Below are 20942 nucleotides of genomic sequence, written 5' to 3' on the forward strand. Positions count from 1 at the left end.
TAACAATATGCACATAGCAATTGGAATCCCCAGGAGAAAACTATTGGCCTAAAAAGATACTAAATTCAAGTAAGTAAAAATAAGACATTAAAACAAAATAACTAACACCTGTAATCCCAGCACTCAAGTGGCTGAGGCGGGAGGATCATTGCAAGTTTGAGACCAGCTTGGGCTGCAAAGCGAGCCCAAAGCCAGCCTAAACTGCGTAGCAAGATCCTGTCTCAAAAAAACAACAACAAAAAAAAAACAAACAACAACAACAACAAAAAAAAACTAAAATTAGGGCCAAAGGCTCCAAACACAAATACAAGGGCAGAGATCTGCTGCCCTCTCCTGGAGGCCAGGGTGGCTCTGGCTCAAAGGAAGAGGGAGCTTAAAGAACCTCTAGACTTCCTCCCGCCCTTCCTCTTTCCTTTCTTCCTCCCTTCCTCATTTCTTCCCTTCCCTTTACTTTTTTTTTTTTACAGTGATTTAAAATATATACAAAAATTGCAAAACTTTAAAGTTCCTCTGTACACTTTAGTCCTTTACCCAGATTTCCCAATTTGGAATATTTCTAAATCAATCAGAATAAACTGGATCCTAGGGCACATTTAACTGTCTGTCTCACACTGCAATCAATAAAGGTGACAAGAAACTTGGAGACGCAGGAAGGGCCCAGGAGGACCTGGCAGGTCGCCTCCTCGCCTGGTGGATGCTCTGTCTTCGTGGGATTCCTGGGTGGTGCACTCTGTTTAGTATTTCCCCTTTCACCAGAACCAGCGCTCCTGCTGCCGCCTTCCTGCTTAACTTCCTTTCTGCAGTACTTAGCTGCTAAACCAAGCAAAGCTAGTTGATGACTTATTTCTTTTCTTTTCTTTTTTTTTTTTTTTTTTTTTTTTTTTTGTCTTTTTCTTTTTTATCGGTACCAGGGATTGAACTCATGACTGCCTGCTTGCAAGGCAGGCGCTTATGCCACTGAGCTAAATCCCCAGCCCCAATGACTTATTTCTTATGTTGATTACTTCTTGGTTGCTTTCTCTTGCTAAAATCACAGGGATGTTTACAGTACCTGTTAGAAGGAGAATGAGGAGGAGGAGGTGAAAGAGTTTTGGCCCAGACAGGACACTGTAGCCGGTGAAGCCTTAGAAGCCGAACCAAGGAGCTCTATCTCCCCCACCCCTAGGAATTTACCTGTGCTCCATCTTCCCCACCCCTAACAATTTACCTGTGACTCCATCTTCCCCACCCCTAACAATTTACCTGTGACTCCATCTTCCCCGCCCCTAGGAATTTACCTATGGTGCCAAACAAAAAGAATGGGCTACCAGTGCATCCCTAATGCCCCCTTAGGTTCCACCCCAAACCAAGGCTACTTACCTACCTCCCACACCATGTGTCCGCCAGAGAGAAAGCTGGACTCCAGCAGTCAGGGGCTGTTTTGGTTTTTTCTCTCCGTTCTCAGAATAAAGGCCTCTTTTGTTTTGTACTTCTCATCTTTTGGATATAATCTTATCAGAAGGAAGTATCCTAGGAATAATATCAGAAACTTCCAAATGATACAAGTGAAATATTACAATTCCCACCCTCTAGATGTCCAAACACCAAGTGTGTGTTCCCCAAATTGAAAGAATGAATTCTAGGAAACAGTAGAGGTTATGAGTAGGGAATTTCACTGAGGGAGAGACAAGAGGGGACCCAGAAATTAGGTTGCCACAAACTCCACCTACGGTGGGGAGGTCTTAGAAAGCAAAATCACATGGTGAGCACAAAATCACGAAGTGGGTATAAGGTGGGACCAAACTATGATCAACCAATAAGAGGACAAGTGAAGTCACTTAGGTAATAGTGAGCCAATGGAGAAGCAGGACACACAGCCAGTGTGTATGGAAAAAACAGGGACTTTTCCTGGAAGGGACGGGTCAGGGTTTTGGCCCCACACCCAGGTGATTGATGCCTATTTAGAACAAAGATCATTATTGTCCATCCCTAGGAGAAAATGCAGGCCTAGTCCTTCCAGCGTCTTGAGTCCTGGCTTTCAGTGAATGAGCTACCCAGTTGTAAAGTACCTTCTGCACTGGCTTCTCATGGGCCTGTCTCACTGCCTACCCGTCTCACTGCCTAGAATATTTCCACCTAACTTACCTGTCTATAACAGAAGGAGGGAAGGGGGGCAGGAGGAAGAGGAAACAGTGGAAAGGTATGGGATCTTGGACTAGCCCCAATCTCCTAAATGAGTGGACAGCAAATGGTTTAAATATAAAATACCAGTAGTATGACTTTTGGAGCAACCACGAGGATCAGATCTCTCCCTCTCTCTCTCTGGAGTAAATTCAAAGAGTGCCAATGGACAGCCTGTGTTTGGTTTTCAAACAAAGGAACTGAGCAGGACCTTAGGGGTTAGTTCGAAGACTTCTCCACGTAGTAAACTGTGCCAGTTAAGAGAACTGTGTGATCTCTAAGATTGACTATTTTATTGCTCGGAATAGGGGTGTCCATGGCCTGTGTGCTTGGTTGCCTCAGCTGTGATTATCTTGACTTCAGAACATGATGAATATGTGTTGGAGCCGTTGAAACTGAATACACGCGCAGGGCTATGGTGTGGCCTGGGCATGACTAAACAGAACGAGGAGATACCTCAGGGGGCAAGACAGGCTACAGCTGAGGCCACCTGGAGACTTTCTGGACAGTTTTCCTTAATCAGCAATGTCTGTTACTCTAAGGGGTCCTCGAACCCCTCCCAAGATCCTGCTCAGGTTTCCTCCATTGTCCATTCAGCTCCTTGCTTGCTCTGATAACAGGCTGCCCAGTGTCAGTTGGCCGGCCAGCTACCAGGGTAGGAGCTCTGCCGAGGATTTCATTCCTCCTGCAGCCCTAAAGACCATGCACTGTGTCTCATTCCTTGGAGCCTTCACTGCGCACTGATTGGGGAATTGAGGATCTAGTCACAAAGCCCAACACGTATGCTCATGGCCAACACAGCCAGAGGACTGGGTGTTCAGCAACTGTACAGCCTGGTCCAACAGAAGGGGAGGGGGAAGAGGACAAAGAAGAGAGCAGGAGGGAAGAGAAGGGAAGAGGAAGGGCAGCAAAGGGGAAGGGAAGGAAAGGGCAGGGAAAGGGAAGGAAGGGGAGAGAGAAACAGGAGGAGAGGAGGAAGAAGAGGAAGTCATCACAGGACAGATGACTCATTAACTCTAAATACGTAGTGCGCAGTCCCAAAGAACTAGGACACTCATCATGTATGCCATAGTATAGCTGAAAGGGTTTTGGCCCAGACAGGACTCTGTAGCCAGGAAAGCCTCAACCAGAAGCAGGAAGCCCCTATCCCCCCGCCCCTAGGAATTTACCTGTGACGCCATCTTCCCACCCCTGGAAATTTACATATGGCGCCAAACCTAGGACCAATGGGCTACCTGTGCATCCCTAATGCCCTCCTTAGGTTCCACCCCAAACTGAGGCTATTTACATACCCCCCACACCACGTGTCCGCCAGAGAGATCGCCGGATGCCAGCGGGGGTAGGGGGGTGCCAGTCATCTCTCTCCGTGTTCTCAGAATAAAGGTCACTTTATTTTATACTTCTCATCTTTTGGAAATATTTTTCATCTTTTGGAAATAATCCTATCATTTGGTGCCATGACTCGGATTGGCAGGTGATTGACTCCTGGGACACAGCCAGATGAGTCCCCAGCCGATTCACAAACCAGATAACATCCTAGATTAATTCTGCGCTTTTTCCTCTACCAAGACATCCTTGTCACCAGCTGCCTGCACTCACCATCGGCCAGGTTGATTTCAGGTGAGCACTCTCCAGGGGACTCTTGGCACTGGGCAGCCCCAGTCGACTGCTCTCCCCATTTTCGTGGGTCTGCGCATTTTCATGTCCTTAGGACAGCCCACGGTGGGGTTCTTTCTGGGCTAAACTGTGTCCACACTCTATAAAATCTCTCACGTTCTTTGGGTTCGGATGGCCCAAAGCAGAGATTTTTGGACCGCCCACACTGAAAGACACTCACTTGCCTTAAAGCCTCATGCTTTCACGGGCAAAACTGTTACTGACCCCACATGAACTCCACTCGTAAATCTCTCAGTGACAACTGGAATATATGAGTTTTTGGAACCTTAGCTGCTGTGTGGTGCCACAAATGAGTGATGGCTTGTTCTGGACCACGGCTTATTTCTTGCCTGAATCAGTCATGGAAAACGTATTTTCTAACTCCCAAAAGATGCCTTTACAATGCCTAATTTCCAATTTATGTACTCTAAAAATTAAAAGTACCATAAAAACTAAACAATTAACTTTTTACTGCCAGGAGGTCTGGCCAACCTACCCACTTAGCGGCAGTCGTTGGTCCAAGGAAGGAACATTTGACCCCTGCATTCTCAGGAATTTGTATGATTTCTGTCAGGCCGGCGACAAGTTATTAGAACTCCCTTATATTCAGGCCTTTCTTATTCTGAGAACACACCCATCTCTCATTAAGTCTTGTGCTCCCGCTCAGATACTTTTAGCTAACTCTACTGCACTGCAAACTTTTCCATCCTGCCCTCCGGTGTTTTCCTGGCCACTGCCTGTCTACCCCCAAACTCGTTCCCTGCCATTACCTCCCGTTGGACCACTCTCCCCTCCCCCTATGCCTGATTCTCTCAGCAGTCCTGGTCCCTCTGTGTCGCAGTTATCTCCCGCTGTGCGATCCTCTTCCCCTCTGTCTCCCAGGACCCATAACTCTCCCAGGGGCTCTAATCCCTCTGTTAGTGCTTCCTCACAGTCTTCGACTTATTCTCCTGAGAATTCTCTATCCCTCTGTAGCATTCTCACCGCCCGCCCACCATACTAGGTCTCAGTCGCTATGTCCTACCAGCAGGCCATGTGATTGTTCCAGCTTATGCCGGGAATGGTCACCATGTTACAACTCTCCGCCACATGGCCGGGCGCTGCCATGTTCACATGGGCCTCACTGTCAACAGGTGCCCCTTTGTGGCTCCTCTTGTGAACTGCAACAGCTGCCCTGTTGCAGTGCACATGTTGCTTCATTGTGCTGCCAACAGCAATCCTCTTGCTGCAAGGCACACAGTGAAATGCCATCTGCCTGTGTTTCCCAGGGAAACCAGCAGCAGCTCTGTAGCCGCTCTACAGATGATTGCTCACATGCGTCTTACCAGACAGATGGCTGCCCAATGGCCCTCTACTCTGGAATCTTCTCCTCAGGCTCTGCTACCACTTTGGGAGCAAGCTGGCCCCAAGGGACTTGTTAACATCCACATGCCTTTTTCCCTTTCTGATCTATCTCAGATTACCCATAAATTAGGTAGCTTCTCTGTTGACCCGCAGAATTATATCAGGCAATTTAAATTTATCACTAATTGTTATGATTTACATTTTAAGGATGTTTATGTGATTCTAAATACCACTCTCAGCTCACAAGAGCAAAATCAGCTGTGGCAAGCAGCTCAAGAAAAAGCTGATCACAGATATAAGGTAAACACCACTGATAATGACCCTGGGCCTATAGCTGTGCCAGAGCAGTACTAACTATAACAAACTTTTAAAACAGGTCCAGGAGGCTAATAAAAACCCAGCTGTGTTCCTAAATTGGCTTTCTAATCCTCACACCCTACGAGCAGTTCCAGCTTCGCGCACTGCGTCGGGCCACCTCCCAGCCCCTCCTTCCCCCGTGCACCATCATCGCCACGGCCTTACACGTTTCTGGGGACAGTCCCAGCCTGCGCCTGCGCACTACGTCCCAATGCTTGCCCCACCCCCACCGTGGGCGTGCTCTGCTGGCGTGCCGCAAAACAGCAGCTCAGCAGCTCCACTCAGACATGCTTTTTTTACAATTCAGCTCCGCTCAAAAGATGCTATTTTTTATTACAATTCTCAAACCATTTAATCAAGGTTACTGGCCACCTGATAATTTTACGAACCTTGTTTATCAATCAAAGCCTTGACTAATTTCCTGTTTTAACGACTAAAATTAAGAGATATTTATGAATTCCTTTTGCTGTGGACCACCAGTAATGTTATATGTTAAACTTATTGCCTTTACTATTCTGTGTTGTTGCCGATCTCCTGTTTAATAACTAAGGTTATAAATTCCTTTTTGCTAGAAACCACTAGCTCTATTCCAAAACAAGGGTTTTCTTCAAAGTTTTATTTTATTTTTCTTGGTTCATATTACTGCAAATAACAGATTTTTAAAAAGTAAACGTGTTCAAAATTTGACAGTATTAGATCAGTTTTCATAGATTTATTCATAAGATTGGTAAATCTTTACTGCAAAATGTTTCCATTAAAATGAGATTATACGGGGCTGGGGGTTTAGCTCAGCAGCATAAGCACCTGCCTTGCAAGCAGGCGGTCGTGAGTTCGATCCCCAGTACCAATAAAAATGAAAAAGACAAAAAAAAATGAGATTATACTCCAAAAGGGGGAGGACAGACTAAAGCCTTTTTTGGTTAAATATATAATTCCATGCCACACCCTAAAAGTGTTATGCCATCCAGATAAAGCCTGCTCTCTGATCTAAAATGCCAATATTAAATTCCTGCATACTTACTTAATTCTACTGTAGTTCAAATCCCAAACAAAAGGTAAAACTTGACCTTCAAACCTTAGAGAGATCTTAATATGGTTTTTCATATTTTTAACACTTTTGACACTTGGAGTTCTGAGGCAGGTAAACCTACACAAGGTGGAGCTGCCTGCCCACCCCCCCATGGACCATGCTCAAATGCAGCAGAAGACATTGGGCAAGAAAGTGCCCCATTCTGGCGTTCTTTGAGACCTTACTCCAGGGCTACTGGACTGTCCTAGCCACCAGAGTGTGGGTAAGCCATCCTAACTTCTAGCCCTCACAGGAAATGTCAGCCCTGCCAGATTCATCGCTGGAAAAAAATTGCTGCCAAAGACTGAGGGGGTTCAGGGCAACAACAGCCCTCTTTAAGGTGTCCCATCTCAGAGTCCAAGTTGACTAAAGTCTCAGGTAAGACAATTCTCTATATTTGTAGACATAGAGGCCATATATACAGAGTTCTTCCTGAGTTTTCAGGCTGCTATATTAAGTCCTCAATCTCTATGATGGGGTATTGATGGTCAACCTATGCCATTTATAAACAGGGCCTATTTCGTGCAGGTCCCAGTCCTAAATCTTAAAATGCTTTCACTCCCTTGTGTTTATGCAGGCTCACTTAGACACACTGAGGCCTTGGCAGCTTCCACCTGTTGTCACTGGTGGACCTCTCCTCAGTGATATAAGATCACCCCCTTCCTTTCTTATTCACCAATTTCTCAGGCAACCCTGGTCAAGACTGACAGATACATTTTGTCTTCTCATTTTGTTTATACTTTTTCAGGATACATAAAAGCCTTTCCCACAACCAGGTAAACTGCTGATACAACCAGGTTACAGCGACCCATGCCTAAATCAAAGTTGCTAGACTGCCATCCTGGTTCCACATCACTCAGGCTAAGAGGTGCCCTCCCAACCTTAAATCTGATCATTCTGAGTGGTCATCTCATCTTCTGTCACCCACCCATCTCTGTCTCACAAAGGCCTCGCAGCCACAGTTAACAGGCTAAATCATGTTTTGTTATCCACTTTGGTTCCTAACTCCTTACATTCTATTAATGTTCATTTTTACAGCAGGATTCTTTAATAGTATTGCCTACAGACTCCAACATCATGCATACCAGAGACAAGCTTTACCGACCTACCTCCTAACTTTTATGCTTTCAGATGGGGGAGTAATCACCTCTCATAACTTCACTCCTCCTAACCTCACACTTAATTTTCAGAATTCTGCCTTACTGTGGAACATGTCTAAATCAAAGTCACCTTTCCCTCTACCTCACCTGGGTCCTTAAATATGACAGTGCCATGTCTCCTCATAACATCTTGTCTCTTTGTTTTTCCAATCTAACATATATACATTCACCAGTGAAGTTGTCCTGGTAAAACACCTGGCACCAGCGTCTACTTGGGCATCAACCTTCATCCCGTCAACTCCCCTAGGCTCCAGTACAGTGCCCTCTGCCAGCAGGAAGTAGTTAAAGAGAGAAATCTTCGCCCCTTTTCATAATAATCATAAGACAGGATATGAAAGGGGTTTGGCCCAGACAGGACACTGTAGCCAGGAAAGCCTCAACCAGAAGCAGGAAGCCCCTATCTCCCCCACCCCTAGGAATTTACCTGTGATGCCATCTTCCCGCCCCTGGAAATTTACCTATGGCACCAAACCTAGGACCAATGAGCTACCTGTGCATCCCTAATGCCCTCCTTAGGTTCCACCCCAAACCGAGGCTACTTACATACCCCCCCATGCCACGTGTCCAGAGAGATTGCCGGAAGCCAGCAGTGGGGGTGCCAGTCATCTCTCTCCATGTTCTCAGAATAAAGGCCTCTTTTTGTTTTATACTTCTCATCTTTTGGAACTATTTTTCATCTTTTGGAAATAATCCTATCAATAGCCATCAAAATCAGAAACTCGTATCCATCCCACAGCCTGTCTAGCCTCTATACCCTGTTCAAATTTTGCCCTTTCTCCCAAAGGCCTTTTATAGGTCAGGCACCCAAGCCAAGAATACAATGCTGTGTGATCTCTGTGCTCTCTCTGCTCTTTTCAGCCTGAACAGCTCCTCAGTCTGTTCCTATCTGCCCTACTGGGAACTTTTCAGGAATACAAGCCAGTTATTGTGTAGTTATTTCATCCCTCAACTTGGATGGGTCTAAATTTTCTCACCATGTGTGCATGTTTGTTGGGAACTTCCCAGGAGTAGTATGGGGTTCTCAGTACATCACAAAAACTATACAATATCAATGTGTCGCTTTATGGATTCTGTTAGGTAACTCAGTTAGTAAAAGAGATTTCTGCCAGAGCTCTCCAGTATAGAGGTAGTCAGTGTGGCATACTTTATAATTAATAAGTATTTTTTGTGGAGAGATACTTTTGAAGATGAGTGATCTCATTTCTCATCATGACGATTCTGGAATGAATAAATTATCATGTGGTTATTACAAAATTGTGATTCTCTAATTCCATCACTTTTTATCTTCTTATTCATTAGCACTCTGATACAGAGTTTTCTCTTCTCCATTCATTCATGTAGTTCAGTGTGGGTTCGGGGAATCCATCCTCTTTTGCACAGAGGTTTACACTTCAGTTTTTGTTGTTTTGGTTTTTTAGGTTTGGTCTGGTTTTGAGAGGGCTGGGATTTTGTTTTGTTTTGCCAGCTCAGCAAATGGGACCCAGCTGTGCTCTGCCACAGAACTAAACACCCAGAACTTTTTATTTTTTACTTTGAGACAAGGGCTTGCTGATAGAATTGTGGTGCAGCTGAAAAGATAAGAAGTATGAAATATAAATGACCTTTATTTTAAGAATGCGGGGAGAGACCCCTGACCCACCAGGGTCTGGCATTCTCTCCGGGGTCTGGCAATCTCTGGCAATCTCTCCGCCAGACATGTGAAGTGGGGGCATACATGTAGCTTAGATTTGGGGTGGTACCTGAGGGGCATTAGTGACGCACAGGTAGCCCATTGGTATTCATTTCACACCACAGGTAAATTCCTAGGGGCGGGGGAAGACAGAGCCCCTTGGTTTCACTTCCAAGGCTTTTCACCAGCTACAGTGTCCTGTGTAGGGCAACATTCTTTCACTTGCTAAATTGCCTAGATTGTCCTTGAATTTCCTGCCTCAGCCTCCTGAGTAGCTGAGATTATTACAGACAGCTAAATTAGGTAGAAATCTATAGGCAGTCGGACAGACATAAGCCCTAACAGACTCAACACAGAAGATAAAGACACATCACAAGTGTGGCCAGAGATGCGTCCACTGGAGGCCAGGCCTCATGATAAAGACAGAATGACCAGGCATATGTGCTTCCCCAAAGGATAAGATAAGTGGTAACAGCTAGTCCAATAAAGTCTAGATAGACATCAGTCACTCAGTGGGTGACCAAAACCCTCAGACCCATCCCTTCCAGGAAACCTTTTGTATCCTTTACATGAACACATGCTAGGTGACCTACTTCCTCATATCACCTAAGTGGCTGTACTTGTAATCCTATTGTAAGGAACATGAGGCACGATCGGCAGAGACCACTCCACGGGCTTTTGTGGAGCGACAAGGCCTACAATTTGATTCCTGGGTGTGTGCAGGCAGACAGGGCAAAAAGGCCATCCAAGAGAAGCAGGTCTTTTTTTAGGGATTGAAAGAAGGCCAGGGATGTTAGCTGGGGAAGATGCTAATAAATACCAGTGGTCCACATCCTCTGGCTGTCTTGCATTTCAGTGTGCAAAGCCCTTGAGGCTCACTGGCAACGCCTTTGGCTCCCCTTTGTCTCACGGAAGCTGTCACTTTCTCAATAAAATTTCCTACTCTTAACCTTTCTTGTTCCTGATTCACTCTTTGATTTTGGGGACCATGAATTCAGCATACCTGATACCTAGCAGGCTAGGAGTTCCAATATTTCTCCTGTATCATTGCTGTATCAGGATTGCAGGGCACTATGTTCTTGTCAGCTGTGCTAACTGTGCTCAGACTCAGAACTGTGTCCACTGTTACATAAGTTGTTTGTTTCCCCACTCTGTATCTGGAGTAGTTTTGAAACACAAGTTTTCATTTCTTCCTCACAGTTAGTAAAAGAGTTTTGGCCCAAACAAGACACTGTAGCCAGTGAAGCCTTAGAGGTGGAACCAAGGAGCTCCTATCTCCCCCACCCCTAGGAATTTACCTGTGACTCCATCTTCCCTGCCCCTAGGAATTTACCTATGGCACCAAACAAAGACCAATGGGCTACCTGTGCATCCCTAATGCCCCCTTAGGTTCCACCCCAAACTGGCTACTTACATACCCCCCACCACGTGTCTGCCAGACAGAAAGCCAGACTCCAGCAGGGGGGGGGGGTGTTTTTCTCTCTCCACGTTCTCAGAATAAAGGCCTCTTTTGTTTTATACTTCTCATCTTTTGGATATAACCTTATCATGTAGCTTTCAAAATCGGGGAAGAATCAAATGTGGGCAATGTACTTTGGGAAAGTAGATTTCCAAACTTTAAGAAAAAATGTGTTTTCATATTGCTCATGCTATCTCCTGTTTTCTCATTTACTCCAATCAATCTTGTTATGCTTCTTTGCATCATCGAGCAGCTGCTGGATTGATTTCTCATGGTCTCTTGCTATTTTTAAGAAACTTTTAGGGGGAGATACTGGCAATTGAACGTAGGGCCTCACACTTGCCAGGCAGGTGCTGTGCTGCTGAGCTACATTCCTGGCCCAAGAAATCCTTTCTTAAAAATGATCTTTTCTTTTCTTTTTCATGATTGCTAACCACAAGTCTGTCTTCTCTATCTGAGATTCTGTCCTCACATTGGCTCACTCTGCTGCAGATGCTTAAATGGAACATTTAGTCTCCTGGATATCTGCTTGAACCTGTTTCATAGATTCCATTTCTTTCCTATGTTGGGTGTTCCTGGCTTCCACCCTTTTCTTAAGCTCCTCTTTTTTCCCCCACTCTCTGCATCTGCTCTAGACTCACCAAGTGTGCTTTTCCTTGTGGGCACCATCTCTGTAGTTATCTGGGAAGTTATTTCTGATTTGATTTTTTTTCTCATTCATTTACTTTGCTGTGACCACTTCAGAGAAGCCAGGTGGGTGGCTTTTGGATTGTCCCACCTCACTGCCCCCTGGGTTTGCCTTTGGTGAACTAGATACCTGGGGTTGCATCTTATTCAAGTGACTTCTCATCTTATTTTGTTTTATTTGTTTGTTTTTAGTTTAATTTCTGGATTGATGCTTGTAAACTGCTCCTCCAAGATGCCTTCCCAGTGTAGCTGGAGTTGGGGCTTTGAGTCTGTTGCAAGATCCTCCCTCCTCAGTTTGTTGGGGATGAGAAGTTGCTGCCTGCTTGTCCCAGCCCCTGGTTCTTTGGCACTGGCCCACAGTATTTTCTGTGAACCCCAGGGAGTCTCAGTCTCAGCTGTGCCATCCTTCACGTCCACTGCTCCCCTCCACTGTTGTGTCTCTCTGTGGAGGCCTCTGGGGTCTCCAGCAGCTACTATATGCCCACAGGTTTGCACTGCTCCTCCCACATAGTGAGTCCCAACTCAAGGAGAAGGCTCCACCGGCTACCTCCTCCTTCTTCATTGCAGTTTCTCTCTTTTCTCTCTCCAAGGACTTCAATTCTCACTTCAGTTCCTTCCTGCATCCAGGGAACCCACTTCCCTCCTTCTTGTCTTCCTCCTGTTGCTGTTTTCCAATATCGGGTCCCCAACTGTCAGAAAGGCTCTTTTTCTACTGCATAGGACTCTGCCATCTTCCAAGAAAAAATCTGTTTTCATAGTAGAGATTAAAGATATAAGAAACTAAGAAAAGTGAATAAGAATAGTGAATAATCATTCCAATTGAGATGACAAGAGAAATGCTTAAAAATAAATTTCCAGGATGGGAAACACTGAATTTGAGTTTTCTCTTCCCTGCCTTGGGTTTTTATGTTTTGTTTTGGTTTTTGGTGCTAAGGATCAAACTCACAACCTTGCACTTGCCAGGCAGGTGCTTATGCTCCTGAACTAAATCCCCAACCCTGCCTTGGGTTTTTGAGACAGAGTCTCCCTATGTAGCCCAGCCTGGCCTTGAGTTTATGGTGATCCTCCTGCCTCAGCCTCTCAAGTCCTGGGATTACAGATGTGAAACCATCAGGCCCAGCTGAGTTTGAATTTTCAAAGGCTTTCAACCACCTGTGAAATCCAAGTCCCAGGTGATCTCTGGAAGAGAATGGCTTGTGGCTACAGACAGAGGAGCCAGGAGGGAGGTGGGAGATGGGTTATGTCTCACTCTCAGAGCCTGGGACTGTATTTATGAGCCCTAGATAGATGTAGATACCCCACCCCACCAGCACTCAGCTGTCAGAGGTAGGAGCCAGTGGGCAGGGGCTGGAGGCCTGCTCAGTACTCCCAAATTAAAGAGGAAAATCTTCACAACTCTTGCTACCTGAATACTGTCTCTTCTAATCCACTCTGTGGCCAGCATCTGGTTCTCACACAACAGAGAATCTATGCTGTATATAATCATTATTTTCTGGCTTTAAAACAGATTTTTTTTTCTTGGTGTGGTATTTTTTGGAATTGTGACATATTTAAATACCGAGGGGGAAATACATTTTTCCATCATGCCAAGTCTAACAGGTGACTAACAGGTGTGGTTATGGAGCAAAGGTAGAAAAGTTAGAAAAGCAAAACCTGAGATTGACCCAGGAAAATAACATCAATAACTATGTTAAATGCGATTTTCAAGACAGACATGGTGGCAGATGCTGGTATTTGCAGCATCAGGGAGGTGAGACAGGAGGATCATAAATTCAAGCTGAACCCGAGCAACCTAATAAGATCTTGCCTCAAATTTTAAAACACAAATTTTTTAAAAGACGGCTGGGAATGTAGTTCAGTGTAAATGTCATGAGTTCAATCTCCAGTATTACCAGAGAGAGAGAATTTTGAAAAAAAAAGGCAAAATTATGACTTTCTCACAGATTTAAAAATGATCATGTCACAGATTTTACTAATTTGCTATGGGACAATCAGGCAGAGTTATAACCAATTCAAAGGGAAGCTGAGCAGTTAAACTTTACATGGAATAAAGAAATGGTGAGGCAATTTGCAAATAGAAGAACCAGACAGGAAGGAAATTCTGTGTCTATCAGTTATCTACAACTTTCAGAAGATGTTGTGCCTTATATCAAGATGAACCACCAAACCTCCTGGGCGCATAGGTGGAGGTTTTGGGAGGTGATTAGAATATAGGAGGCGTATACCCATTGGTGGACAAATCCCACTGACTTCAGAGCTCAATGTACAGCTGGGAGGCGGAGCCTGCATGGAGGGGCGTGGCCTGTCAGGGTCTAGCTCCGGCCCACGCTCGTCCTTGGACTCCCTCTGCTTCCTGCCCAGCAGATAGAGAGCAGTTCTCTTCTGCCAGGCTTTTCCGCCTACTATCCTGGTAGGTGAGCCCAAAGAAACCTCTCAGCCTCTAAATGGAGTGCATTGGGTATTTTGTCCCAGTAACTATAACACAACTTCTACAAGTCAAATTAACACAAGTCTCAAATTAACGCAAGGACATCCCTGAGGGGGTATGCCATACCTGACACATAGCTTTTCACTGAAACACAAGTATTTTTGCAATCCCTCTTCTTTTGATCAAAAACAATCTCAAAGAAAAATTATTTTTGAACAAAATAAGATTGGTTTCATTATATTTGGTCTGGTTTTTATGCTTTTATATATTTATTTTGATTTCAGGAATCAAACTCAATGCTTACCAGGTTTGGTTTGATTTGGTTTTGATACAATATCTTGCTATATGATTCAGGCTGGCCTAGAACTCATTAAGTACCCCAGGCTGGCCTCAAACTCATGGAGATCCTCCTACTTCAGCCTCCTAAGTGATAGCATCACAGGTGTGTAATGGAAGTTTTGGGGAGGTTTTTGTAAAGGATCTCAGGTTAAATATTTTAAAGTCTTGTGACACTAAGAAGCCACACCAAAAACTTTCTACCAGTCTTCACTTGCAGGACTCCTAAGTTTGGCTGAAATAGCCTGAGTTTTTGGTCTGCCAAGGAATGCCTTTCTTTAATCCTTTATAAAACTGGGAATCCTATAAATTAGAGTCAATTTTCCCAGCAGGGCATCACAAGCATTGACTCCATAGAATTAACTTTCATTCCTTAATAGTACCTGACAGTGCTTGATTACATTAACACAGTCCTCAGTGACAACATTGCAGACAAGACCTTGGCTGTACAACCAGGCTTCCAAATGTGTCCTGGGAAAAAGGAGAACAGATTCTCCTTGAACCTGTGCCAATCACACCATTGTCGTGAAAATAAGACTGTTCCTCAAGGGGCTGGGGATTTAGCTCAGCGGCATAAGCACCTGTCTTGCAAGCAGGCAGGTGTGAGTTCGATCCCAGGTACCAATAAAAAGGAAAAAGACAAAAAAAAAAAAAAAGACTGTTACTTAAGAGTTTCTGAATCCTGGAAATATCAGGCAGGGATGCTAAGATACCATTTACTAACATTGCATTTCAGTTTCAAAAAGAAGACTTGGATAAATTGTTAGGTGGAAGGGGGAGGACTTTCTCTTCCATTTGAAAATTAGAACATTACATCAGCAATGTTTGCCATGTTTTAAGTCATTGGCCCCCAAACCTCATCATGAATTGAATCAAATCTAACATTTGTGATTGGTTCATTGTCTAGTGCTGGGATTGATGACATGAGTGCTATACCCACCTAGGGGTAGGGCTGGGATATGATGTAATGGTGGGGGAAAGGTATATCTCTCTCTCTCTCTCTTGCTGGTTTCCGCCTTGTGATTTGCAGCTGCCATGAACTGCAGCCCAGCCATGCCACCCTGTCTTGGAGCCAACTGAGTATGCACTGAAATCTCCAGAACTGTAAGAAATAAACCTTTCCTTCCCTAACTTTGAGTGTCAGGTATTTTGTCTCAACAATGAGTAAAAACCAACTAAGATAGTGTTCCAGAGGAAAACTGTGATAATGTGTCATGCCTGCATTCAGGCCAAACTAATTCTTGTTCTGCTGGGTTTCAGGTTAGCAGGTTTTGCTCTGCTGGGTTCTGGTGGCTTCTGAGCTCACCAGCTTCTTGACTCCAACTGTTTGCATGGTCTCAGAGTTGTTTAAGCCAGGCTGTAGGGAGTGGCTCAGAATGGCTGCTGCTGCCCTGCCCCTCCCACCTGAGGGCATTTTGTGTGTCAGCCTACATTTCCCATGATCCTCCCCTTGCCTACAGTGCGCATGACGTGAGCAACTTCCTGTTTCAGCCTACATCTCCCATAATCCTCTCCTGCTTACGTCATATATCCAGATGTGATGATGACCTATCAGATAACACTCTCTGCCCTCTTCCTGCCCCACTGGCCCGCCTCCACCCTATATAAGTTGTAGCCATTTTAAGAATAAAGGAGACTTGAATGGAATCCTGCCTTGTCTCCCTCTCTCTTTTCTCTTGCCCAGCCCTTCATCCCCATCCCTTTTCCAGGCAAGGCCCACGGACTGATCCGTGGGACGGATCACCAGGCCATCAGGAACCTGCATCTAAAGTTCTTTTCCACAGGACTCCAAAATAAGTCCTTTGTTGGTGACAAAGCATTATGACCTGCAGCTGAAAAAGGTTGAACTTAACATGGCTGTGGTCAGCTTACAACTTCCTATTGATAATTATCAAAAATGACAAGAGTCCATTACAAGAATCGTAGTGCCAAGAGTCGTAACTGATCAGACTATTTCACTGCTTTGGTGACTCCTGCAAATCAAAACTAAGAAGCCCAGAAGCCATCAGTGGCAGATTTCACCTAATGTATAAAGAACCCTTAATACATCAACCCTTAATAAATTCTTCCAAACCACTTCCCAGCCCTTAGACGGGACCAGGGTTACCCCAACACCAAAAGCAGACAAAAGTAGCACTGCACAACAGTATTCTTGTGGATAGAAGTGTAAAAATCCTTAACATTAGCAAACTGTGTCTAGCCACAGATACGGGGATTACAAACCCAGTGCGACCAATCATGTTGTTGCCCTTTGTACTGAGCTCATCACACCTGTCTCACAGTATTGAGAACTGAAGCTTTTGAACCAAAGGAGGAAATTAGGAGAGTTTATATCTAGCCCTCCCCTCAAAGTCTCTGATGAGTTCATAGCTAAATGTGGTTTTAGCAGGTAAGGCCTGTTCCGGGGAAGCAGATCACTAGGGGTGTGGCCCAGAAGAGTCCATTTCTCTCCCTCCTCTCTCTCTCTCTCCCCTTCCTCTCTGCCATGCCATCAGCACTTTCTCCTTTATGGTGCTATCCTGCCTTTTTTTTTTTTTTATCGTTACCAGGGATTGAACTCACGACTGCCTGCTTGCAAGGCAGGCGCTTGTGCCGCTGAGCTAAATCCCCAGCCCCATGTGCTGCCCTGCCTTGGAGCCAGCCAACTTGAAACCTCCACAAACTGTGAGCCAGAATCAGCCTCTCCTCCCTTATGTTACAGGAGTCAGGCCTTGCATTGCATCCCAGAGACAAGAAAGTCACTGAGAAAAAAGATAACACGATTCCAAAACCCTTTGCTTTTTCCTAAATGAGCAAATGCTGCCTTCTTTAATAGTGACATAAAATAAAGTCGACATGAGCCACAGGAAGTTACCCTGGTAGTACCCAGAGCCCTTGCCACCTCGGCAGACTCACGTAGACAGCAAGCAGCCCCTGTGTGCATGGCTGAGTACCACAAACTCTAAATCAAAGAAGTAAGTCAACAGAGTAGAACAAACTGGACTACAATTTTAACACATTTCACACCATTTCAGACTTGTTACTTCCACATACTGTAGTCCAGGGTAAATAAAATTCTCATTTGCAAACTCCCTACAACATAGATGTCTATCCAGGTTCAGTCCTTCACTATTGCTTATTCTAGACCAATCTAACACTACTATTCCCCCTCCCCCTTGATAAATGGGAACACATCTCTACATTGCCTGCGAAGGACCTTTCTGCTCTGTTGTTCCTGGTAGAGCCCCATTCATGCATGCACATTATAACTTTTGGTGATTTTTTAGGGGAGGTGAGGGGGTTTGTTTTGAGCCAGAGTAGCCCAGGCTGGCATTGAACTCGAGAGATCCTTCTGCCTCAGCCTCCTAAGTGCTAAGATTACAGGCCACCATGCCTGGCCTATAACTTTTGACTGATATAATTTTAATTTCCCAAGGGAAACTAGGAGGTGAACACTGTACACTGTGACACATTGACATTTTGACAGATTTCAGCACAGCATTCTGTGGCCACCTACAACCTTCCCATGTCATTTCTGCAAGTGGTAAAAATTGACAGGTTTGTGAACACACCTAAAAATACAGCTGCTCTAAAACATACAAGAAGCAAAACTTTATGAACTTAAAATCATGTTTAGCAATCAATGTTTTCAGTTTAGACATGATCTAAATATCCAGTGAACCATTAACTCAGCTTTAGTGTCTGTCCATACTTTCAAGTTGCCCAATGATCTTAGAAATCATCTTCAAGCTGAGCTTGGTAGTGAACACCTGTGACCCCAGTGCTCAGGAGGCTGAGGCAGACAGATCACAAGTTCAAACCTTGCTTGGACAACTCCAGTCTGGATAACTCACCAACTTAGCGAGGCTCTGTATCAAAATGAAAAAAAAAAAAAAAAAAAAAAAAAAAGACTGGGGATGTAGTTCAGTGTTCAATTGCCAGGACTACTCTTGTAATCCACAAACAAGCCCCCCAGAACCCCCAGGCTCGAGTCAAAAAATGGGGCAAGACATGTTTTTTTTAAAAAGCAGCACTGATTTATTTTATCCTGGGCCCAGAGACACAGTACAGTTGGAGTTTGCAAAAGCTGTGTGTCTCCCTCAAAACTTTCCAGACTTTTTGTAGAAAGCACAGTTTACAAAGTAAGGGGTTATCGGCACAGATCAGGAAATCTCCTAAGGAATGAGGAGGACTTTTGTTTCCCTTTGCAGAGGACAGAGAAGTCTAGCAGGAATTAACAACCCTTTGTCAACTTATTTTAGCACAACATCTGTTATTTGTAGAGGGCAGCAATGGTTAATATATCAATTTGGCCAGGTTCCCAGGGATTTACAATTCTTTACAGAGGGGAGCATTAATTAACATATCAATTAGGTCACCCAGAAAAAAAAACCATACAGAACAGTATGGCAGCGTTACAGATACTTTGGTCATATAACTTAGGCATAACACAAACATAATGAAACTCTTTTTGCTAGTGTATAGCACTACTAAAAAATACCTTCAAGCTGACACCCTACAACACAAAATTATTGCTGAAATGTCATTTTAGTAAATAAACAAAATTATTATTGTCATAATAATCAATTCAGTTAAACATAAATTTGTATTTTCATAAACGTAAACTATTAAGGAGTAATGCTCGCTCATTTAATGAGTAAATTTACAAATTTAAGAACATGTGCAACCAGGGACCTAGCTCATAGAATGGTATCTGATTGGCAAACATGAGTTCCTGAGTTTGGTTCTCAGTGCCACGAAAAAAAAAAAAAATCAAATAAAGTAAGAAAAAGTAAGCCTCTATCACACGGACAAGTCAGGTAAAATAAAGTTTTTTATTAAATCAAATTTATTGAACAAGTTTTATTTGCCAAAAATTTGCCTAAATCATGTAAACTTTGATTCTTAAAATAACTATAAGTTTGGGGGGGTTTTGTCTCTTTTGTTCTTATAGTTATTGTTGTATGGGGGGGGTTGGGATTTGAGTCAGTTTTGTTTTCTTTTGTTTTTCTTTTGTTTTTTGAGACAAGATCTCACTGTGTACTTCAGGCTGGCCTTGAACTCACTATACAGCTCCTGCTAGCCTCAAATTCTCAGTGATCCTCCTGCCTCAACCCCCATGTGCTGAGATTACAGGCATCCGCTACAGTGCTCTGCAAAGTTTTTGTCAGAATGCTTTTTAAATCTTGCACATTGAAAGTATAGAAAGTTCAATTTGATAGAACTGTGGGGCACCAGCAGTGCAGCTGAAAAGATAAGAAGTATGAAATATAAATGACCTTTATTTTGAGAATGCAGGGAGAGGACCCCCCAGACACCCTGGGGTGCGGCATCTTCCCCCAGGGTCGGCGATCTCTCCGTGGAACACATGGAGTAGAGGCATATAAGCAGCCTAGGTTTGGGGTAGAACCTAAGGGGCATTAGTGATGCACAGGTAGCCCTTTGGCACTTGTTTGGTGCCAGAGGTAAATTCCTAGGGGTAGGGAAGATACAGTCACAGGTAAATTCCTAGGGGTGGGGAAGATGGAGCTCCTTGGTTCCGATTGAGGCTTTACCGGCTAGTGTCCTGTCTAGACCAAAATTCTTTCACAATTTTGTTTTTTTTTTTTTTTTTGAATTTTGAGAAATATTTAGTTTTTTTTTATCGGTACTGGGGATCAAACTCACGACCGCCTGCTTACAAGGCAGGTGCTTATGCCGCTGAGCTAAATCCCCAGCCCCCAAAATATTTAGTTTTTATAAGTCCTTATTTGTAAGTCCAGTAGAACAGATCTTCTTAACAATACATGTTACAGACACCACAGAAAACAACATTTTTATACAAGAGGTAAAGCAGCTCTGAATTACCAAAATCACACAACCAAACAGAGCACTCACAGCTTGCAGCGTAGGATCTCAGCCACAGGTCAAGAGTAAACACAGGGTTATCAAACTCAGTGCTCCATACCACAGAGCTGCTCTCTACAGTGGGTACTGACTGATTTGAGCTTGAAAGAAACAATGGGTAAACAAACAGCAAAGACTAATAAACCAGAATCTGTCATCTTGCACTCGCCTGGATAAGATATATGTAAACCATCAATTCATTTTCAGCTATCACCAAACTGTCACATCATAAAATCAAATTTCCAAAGTGGAGTCATTTTTTTTGTCTTTTTCTTTCTTTTTTTTTTTTTTTTTTTCTTTTTATCGGTACCAGGGATTGAACTCATGACTGCCTGCTTGCAAGGCAGGCGCTTATGCAGCTGAGCTAAATTCCCAGCCCCAGTGGAGTCATTTTTAAGCTATAATCAAACCAAAAAAAGTTGGGTGCAGTGGAGCATATCTGTAACCCATCTATTCAGGAGGCCGAAGCAGGACAATCACAAGTTTAGAGTGAGCCTGCATAACTTAGTGAGATTGTGCATCAAAATAACAATTAAAAGGGCTGGGGATATAGTGCAGGGTACAGCACTGACCCAGTATGTGCAAAGCTTTGGTCCAGTTCAGTACCAAAAGCACCAGAACAGCAATGGCAAAAATCAAGTAGAGAGCAAAATTAAATTCAGAAGAGCAACATTGACAGAGTTCTCTGTTGGTAGTCAAGCAAAGAACCGCCCAGACTTAAGATGGCCAGGAATCTGATAAGATTTTATTTG

The 20942-nt window shown here is 44.1% G+C and overlaps 1 protein-coding gene across 1 annotated transcript in view; it reads left to right on the forward strand.

The window, feature by feature from the left end:
• Positions 1-20942, forward strand: part of LOC134478639 (5-hydroxytryptamine receptor 3E-like) — a 62160-nt gene that overhangs the window by 24062 nt on the left and 17156 nt on the right.

Source organism: Cavia porcellus, unplaced genomic scaffold, assembly GCF_034190915.1.
Source record: "Cavia porcellus strain 051 isolate PalLab524CR breed Dunkin Hartley unplaced genomic scaffold, mCavPor4.1 scaffold_14, whole genome shotgun sequence".
Taxonomy (NCBI): domain Eukaryota; kingdom Metazoa; phylum Chordata; class Mammalia; order Rodentia; family Caviidae; genus Cavia; species Cavia porcellus.